Here is a 7212-nt window from a genome sequence, read left to right on the forward strand (position 1 = left end):
GTCCCGGGCCATGGTAAGGCGACACCCGTGGGAGTACCGTGCGTGAGGCCGCAAAGTGATATGAGGTGTTACAGGCTAGATCGGTGTGACTCGGAATCGGGGTCCCGACAGCTTTGGTATCAGAGCCTGACTGCCTGTAGGTTTACGAAGCCAAACTGGTCGAAGTTGAGTCTAGAAATGCTTTAGTTATATAAGGGAATTGATTGTGGAAGGGAACGTAAGGCTCTTTTACTCCTTTACCTTATGCCTTCTGATCTAAGTCACCCTCTTCTCTTCTACGGGGATTAAGAACTAGGCTTCTCATCTTTCTATCAGGATCACGTGTTACTAATCCGTAGACTCGTAGGATTGTTGGTCTGAAGCCTCAGTTCAGTTTCTACTACTTCCGTATGTTGACCATTGATCCCGAAAGTTGATATTGTGATGTTGAGTGGTTATGCCACCATTTTGCAGGATGTCTCAAATATTTTTGAGCATTTACAGCCGTTATGCTGTCCGAGTCATCCCAGGGTTCTAAACAATCTGATGCATTTGCAAAATCCTTTCCCTCTGTTTTTGCGTCCCTTTGGGCCAGATTAACCACACTAATCGTTGAGTTGAGGTACTCTGGTGCCTTGACATATATGTTGCAGTATTATTATGACCCTAGGTGTCTTAGAGGATCACCTAGTAATCTAGCCATGTTTTGTGTTTCCAGTGTGATGATTCTGGCCATCATTCCCGAAAGCATCCCGTGATGCCACTTAGTTAGTAGGCATTCTATTTCTGGGTTCTTGAGCCCGAGATTCACTCCACTTACCTCGTGTTGATAGTGTTACTCGCACCTTTAGGATATTAGTAACCTTTGTGATAGTCTTTGAGGTCTGTGGTTTATCGTTCTTCCAAATACCATGAACCATTCTTGGCAGGAGTTCTTTTGAACCAAAAGGTCACGACCAGAGTGCTCTTAATGAGTTCTTCATTCATATTGTGACTCTGCCAGTCCTTCCTCCTCTGCATGGGTTATCCGGAAGAAATATGTTGAATTTGTTCGACATACTAATCCATGCATCCACAACTCAGAAAAACATATGTCCCTTTGGGTTGTCCCTCTTTAGTTATTTTCTGGCCCTCGTCTATCAATTGATAGTCAGGAGTAATTGTGCATTTGTGCTATCGATGCTTATTATTCTTGTGGTCCATCAAGCCATCCTATTCCAGAATGTCTAGGAGAAACTAACTCCAGAACCTCATCCATATCTAGGATCGGGTCAAAACAATTGTATTCCGCAGATCAAAATGCCAATCCAGCTTTTGCTTTGCTCTACCTTGGAGTGTTACCATCTTTATGCCAAGAGTGTCATGAGAATTGCACCATCTCTTATGAATTCTTGACGCAGTGATACTTCTCGCCATCATTATTCATTCCTCGGTCCCGTGTTGTCACAACCGGAATACCGACTAGTGAACTGTGATGTGAGAAATCAATACTCCTAGCAACCCCGTTGCTTGGTAGTTAAGGGACAACAATCTCCTTCTTAGCGTGTTGGTTATTGAATCATCATCCTAAGATTGATCGTCCTACCTAGTCCTTATTTTTGGTGCACTCCTCGATCAATGAGTTAGGATTGTGTCGATCCATCACTCTCTTGGTCATATCGTCTTGCCCTGAAAAGCAAGATTGTTCTCGAGCTTAGTAACATATCGGTGGTTCGTGATTTTCCGAATATCTTCCCGGAAGTATTTCCAGGTTATTCCCTGACCGCTATGTTGAGCTCGTGATCAAGTTGGTTTTCTTACAAACCACCCCTTCTCCAAGAATCTGTGTTGGATACCCCTGAGCTAGTTGGTTAAGCCAAACAACAACTTGGAGAGTTGGAAGATAAAGCTTGTTTAACTTAGTTCATCTCCAAAGGGATATCCTTGTGTGTGTGTGTCGAAGAAAGGTGATATCTTCATCGATTGGTCCTTGTGATCAGTTGTTGGGTCTATCATCTTGTCAAAACTTTGATTTGAACATGGGCTATCGTCAAATCAAATCAGAACCAACGATGTTCATAATGTTGTCTTACTCGTGGTTGATTTCTCGAGCATACGCCATTATATCTTTTGGGTCTGACCAATGCTATCACCGTGTTCACATGATGGTGGAAGTCCAGTGATATGGAAATTCTGATGAGTTGCTATTGAGCCCATCAACAGCATTTTGTCTCCTCCCTGATTCATGTTGAACATCCAGCTAGTGTTGGAAACTTTTGAAAGCATTTTCTTCGTGCTAGCTCATGAAGCATATGTTTGGATGAAAGTAGTGACTTCCTCTAATTCACACGCATTTGATGTAAGTTGTCGCCGTGGATTCGAGAAAGCTTGTTTTTATTTCCTTTGGAATCATCCCAAGTCAGTCATGCATTCGTGCGAAGTATTCTATGGTTTGGTAGATTAATTACCTACACTCCATATGGGCCCCTAGCACATCAAGCCACTAACTGATTTGTTCAAGGAGAAGAAGTTCCTTCATAAGAGCTAATCATATGACTTATGTTAGGACTATGTTATCCTCGTTGATGGTTCCCCACCTGGACTCGGTAGTGTTTTATCATAAGACTACTATGTGGTCATGCTTGTCTGGGACAGCGTGTTCACAAGTTGTAGCAGAACCAACTCATGTTCTGGAGCTTATTATCGTAGCTCATCTCCCGAGAATCTCGCAACGCCATCTTGTCGGTTTGTGTTGCAAACTTTCTTTCCAGACACGTTGTCTGAATTATCCTGTTACCAACCAGATCTGAATCTCAGGCAGATATGACGGTTGGAACTCTCCCAAGATTATGATGTAGGTCCCGAGAAGGTTGATGTTCTGGCCGACACACCTAGCCGGAAGATCTATCATTGTAGTATCTTGATTGAGCTATTTAACCATCTTCTCCATGAGGATTTAGTGCAACTTAGTATAGAAGTTGTTCCTTATGGATCCTTTGTGCCTCCGAAGTCAGACCTTTACTTGATGGCCATGATGATGCTTTAAGCATGATCGTGGTACCTAGAACGTCAAGGAGAACATTAGAAGCGGAGTGCTAAATGTCTCTCGGTCGATCCTCCAGATTTTGTTTTCTTGGCTTCGCTAAGGTGAAATCTGAGAAAGTGTTGTCCTCCTTTGCATCTGCATCCTCCATCACCGTTCATCATGGTAGTATGATGTGTTGCCAGGATCCTCGGCACGGATGTTGGTAAAACCTTGATGAATATGGAAATGCTCAAGTTCTTGAAAGCACGCTCAGTAACTAGGTTATATCCTTGGTATCAACTGGAATGTGCCTTCCATTTGTCGAGTTGTTCTACAGCCATAGTTTCCTTTCCAAATTGAGTGAGCCATTATTTTGAATTCTTTCAAACGATCATTTGAAAATTTCCTTAGGCTGGTATAAAGAGTTTCAATGATCTCTGAATCAAAAGTAATTCTTTTGCCACTTAAGGGAATATTTCTACGAGCCACCTTCCCTAAGGTGCCCGTTTATGGAATCATGGCAATTATTTCATCGCTATCTTGAAACCATTCACCATCTCCTCAAGCGTGGAATTGTTGCCTACCAAGTTGAACCCCGTCATCTGTTCTTCCATCCCTCTCGATGTGTTTTGTGTCTCAACTCGAGATGTTACAACATCGCATTCCGCGAGTTGATCTTGTATAGTTCGATCTTCGAGAAGATCAATCCTGTAGAGTTTCCCTCTCTTCCGTCATCATAGTTGGATGAAGCTCTCGAAAGAAAAGATGTCAAGATCAAGATGATGCAATGAATCAACATCCTCGAGAAGAACAATGGGATTGTGAAGATTGTGTTAGCTTTTGTGTCCCCTTTTCCTCTTACCCTACGCTTGAATCTCGGGACGAGATTCTTGTTTTAGTGGGGGTGAGTTGTCACATCCCTAGTTCTGGTTTGCTCTAGGCTAGCTAGTCATGTGTGCATCATGTTTAAGTTTCAAATGAATTTGAAATGGGGATTGCCTAAACCCTAGCATTAAAGGAATTCACTAGGTTCAACTAAAATATTCCCAGTGACTCCAAATGGCTTTCAAAAATGTTCATTATTTCTGGGAAATGCTGGAAGCAATAACCAGACGTGTTGCACATTTTTCCATGACATATTTGGGCTCTGAATTAAATCATATAGTATTTGCATTTGGGCATTTAAATGCTATTGAATATTTTAAATGCTCAAATAATCATGAACTAAAATGTTTGCTGTTGGTTATATTCCAAAAAGTGGCATTGAGCAGTTTGATGATTTTTGGATCTGTCTAAGTATTTTAAATAAAGCCCTAAAGACTACAGAACAATAGAAAGCAGAAACTAAATTAGGAAAGAGAGAGAGAGAGAAGTACCTGGCCACTTACCTGGCACAGCCCACCTGCCAGCCCACCAGATAGCCCAACACTGTGCGGCCCAACCCAGCTGGCCGACGCCAGTCGTCGTCTCCACCGCGCCAGAAGGACGCCGAGCGTGTGCTCGCCGCGCGCGCCCACGCGCCGAGCCACCTCCTGCTTCCGCCGCTTCCGGACGCCTCCACGAGTGCCACGGCACTTCCCCGACCCCCTCTCACTTCTCCCTCGCTCTCTGGACCCCTCCTCCTCCTCCGCTCTCCCTTCCTCTCGTCACCGAACGCACCTGAAAGCGCCGCTCGCCGGTGCCATGACCACCGTGCTCCCCTCAACTCCCCACCTCGTCTGCAAGCTCCGCCATCGTCCGCTGCTTCGCCCCACCCTGGCCCCGAGCGCTGGGACGGCCTGCATCGCCGGCTGCTCCATCTTCTTCCTCCTCGGCCGCCGAAGGCCGCGCCCGTCGATTCGCCGCCGTCTCCGCGTCCCCGAGCTCGCCGACTTGCTCGTCCGACTCGCCGTGAGCCACTGACCCGAACCCCCCTCCTCTGCGCTCCATTTGCACGCTGTAGTTGTCGCTCCGCCGGAGACCGAACCCCGCCGTCGCCCGCGCTCGTCGCCGGTGCTGCTCCGGTGACCATTTGGTCCCGGGCATGCGTCCATCGTACTCACCGCACCACGTAGACGCCGTAGGTGCTAAACACACATCGCCACGACCACCGCAACCGTGTCCCCGCTCTCTGCCGACTCCGGCCGCCGCAAACCTCGTCGCCGGCGCTGCTCCCGGCCACCCCAGCGCCCGCAACCGCCACCGTTGGATGCGCAACTCCGCCCTCATCCCGTAGCTGTGCTCCGCGCGCCAAACGACGCCCCGTAGGGCAAACCCGCGGCTCGCCGCCGCGTCTGGCCTCGCCGGCGGCTAAACGCCGGTGAGTTGACCTCCTTTGACCAGGCTGACCCCCTCCCCTGAGTCAATGACAAGTGGGGCCCGCCTGATAATTAACCTGGGTTTACTTTTAATTAACTCTAAATTGGTTAGTTAATTAACAGTGACACTGACGTGCGGACCCCACACGTCAGGTTTGACCTGGACCGGGTCAGTTGACCACTGACGTCACCCTGACGCACGCTGACGCAGTAATAGATTTTTTGGACTTATTCTTATACAGGAAATTCCAGAAAATCCTATAAACTTCTAAAAATCATAGAAAATCAACCGTAACTCCAAATGAAATAATTTATATATGAAAAATGATCAGAAAAATCCAATCTATCCATCTGTACCATCTCCATGCATGTTAGAACAACTTATGACTACTGTTTAGGACAATTCAATTAAATGGCATTTAAGAAATCACATATGGAGTTTGAATTTGAATCTTTGATTCAAGCCAACTCCATTTAACTTGCTGTTAGTTGCATTAGCTCAAAACACATTCATATTGCCATGTCATAGCATGCATCATATTGTGCATTGCATTGATCGTGTTTCTTCTTTGTTTGCCGGTATTGTCCCCTCTCGGTAGACGTTGCTTCGATGATGCGATCGATGACACCGATGAAGAGCTATGCTATCTTCAGAAGTGCCAGGCAAGCAAAACCCCCTTGCTCATTCCGATACAATCCCACTCTCTCGCTCCTGCTCTCTTTTACTGCATTAGGACAACAACGTTTCAACTGTTACATGCTGCGGTAGTTGAACCCCTTTCCTCTGCATGACCTGTCATTGCCACAGTAAATAGATGAAACCCACTAGCATGAGTAGGAGTTGTTTGAGCCCTGCTGTGCCTACTCATTCATGCTTGTTTGTCATGCCTGCTATTGCTTAGAGTTGTGTCAGGTCTGATTCATTGGGAATGAATTGGAATATGGTGAACATGTCCTACTGTTGAGAGCTAAGTGTGTGAACACGATTTGGTAAAGGTAGCGGTGAGAGGCCATGTAGGAGTACATGGTGGGTTGTCTCATTGAAACCGTCCTCAGGAACTGAGTTCTGTGTTTGTGATCCATGAACAGTTACTACCACACATTGGGCTCCGGGCGCTCCAAGCTCTCTCGACTTATTAATCAACCTGATCTCTGTCCAGGAGTTGCAACTAGTTTCTGGTGTTTGTAGGTAGTGTTAGTAGTCTACCAAGTGGCACCCGGTACAGGTGGGCTTGGGACAGACTAGGCACACGTGGCCTGGTGTACCGAGTGGCACCCGGATGGTGGGCTCGGGAACCCTGCACACATCGTTTGGGGCCGTGAGCGACACCCCGGCCGGATCTCCTTGCGGATGGAACCCGAATAGGCGATAAACCTGGACTAGAGACTTGTCTGGTTAGTCAGGTCGTGGCCGACTCCCTCGCCAGGCTTCCGCTTGAAGGTTGCCGAGGTACACGACGTGTACATGGTGGTAAGTGGCGAGAGCATGTGTGACGAAGTACACCCCTGCAGGGTTAATATGATCTATTCGAATAGCCGTGTCCGCGGAAAAGGACTTCTGGGTTGCCTATAACAGTTCATAGACAAGTGAAAGTGGATACTCTAAAATGCGCAAGATAAGCGTGAGTGCTGTGGATGGCGTTCTCGTAGGGAGACGGGAGCGAATCCATAGTGGTGTATTGATATGGTGAATATGTGGACTCGTGTGCGCCACCTCAAAAGAGTTACTTGCAGTCGTAGTTCAGGATAGCCACCGAGTCAAAGCTGGCTTGCTGCAGTTAAACTCCACCACCCTTTTGTTGATATCGATGCATATGTAGATAGTTCTGATGTAAGTCTTGCTGGGTACATTTGTACTCACGTTTGCTTATTTTATGTTTTGCAGAGAGACGTCAGTCTCGCTAGTAGTTCCGTGTGGACTTCGACGTTTAG

This window comes from Aegilops tauschii, chromosome 7 (genome assembly GCF_002575655.3).
Source record: "Aegilops tauschii subsp. strangulata cultivar AL8/78 chromosome 7, Aet v6.0, whole genome shotgun sequence".
Lineage (NCBI taxonomy): Eukaryota > Viridiplantae > Streptophyta > Magnoliopsida > Poales > Poaceae > Aegilops > Aegilops tauschii.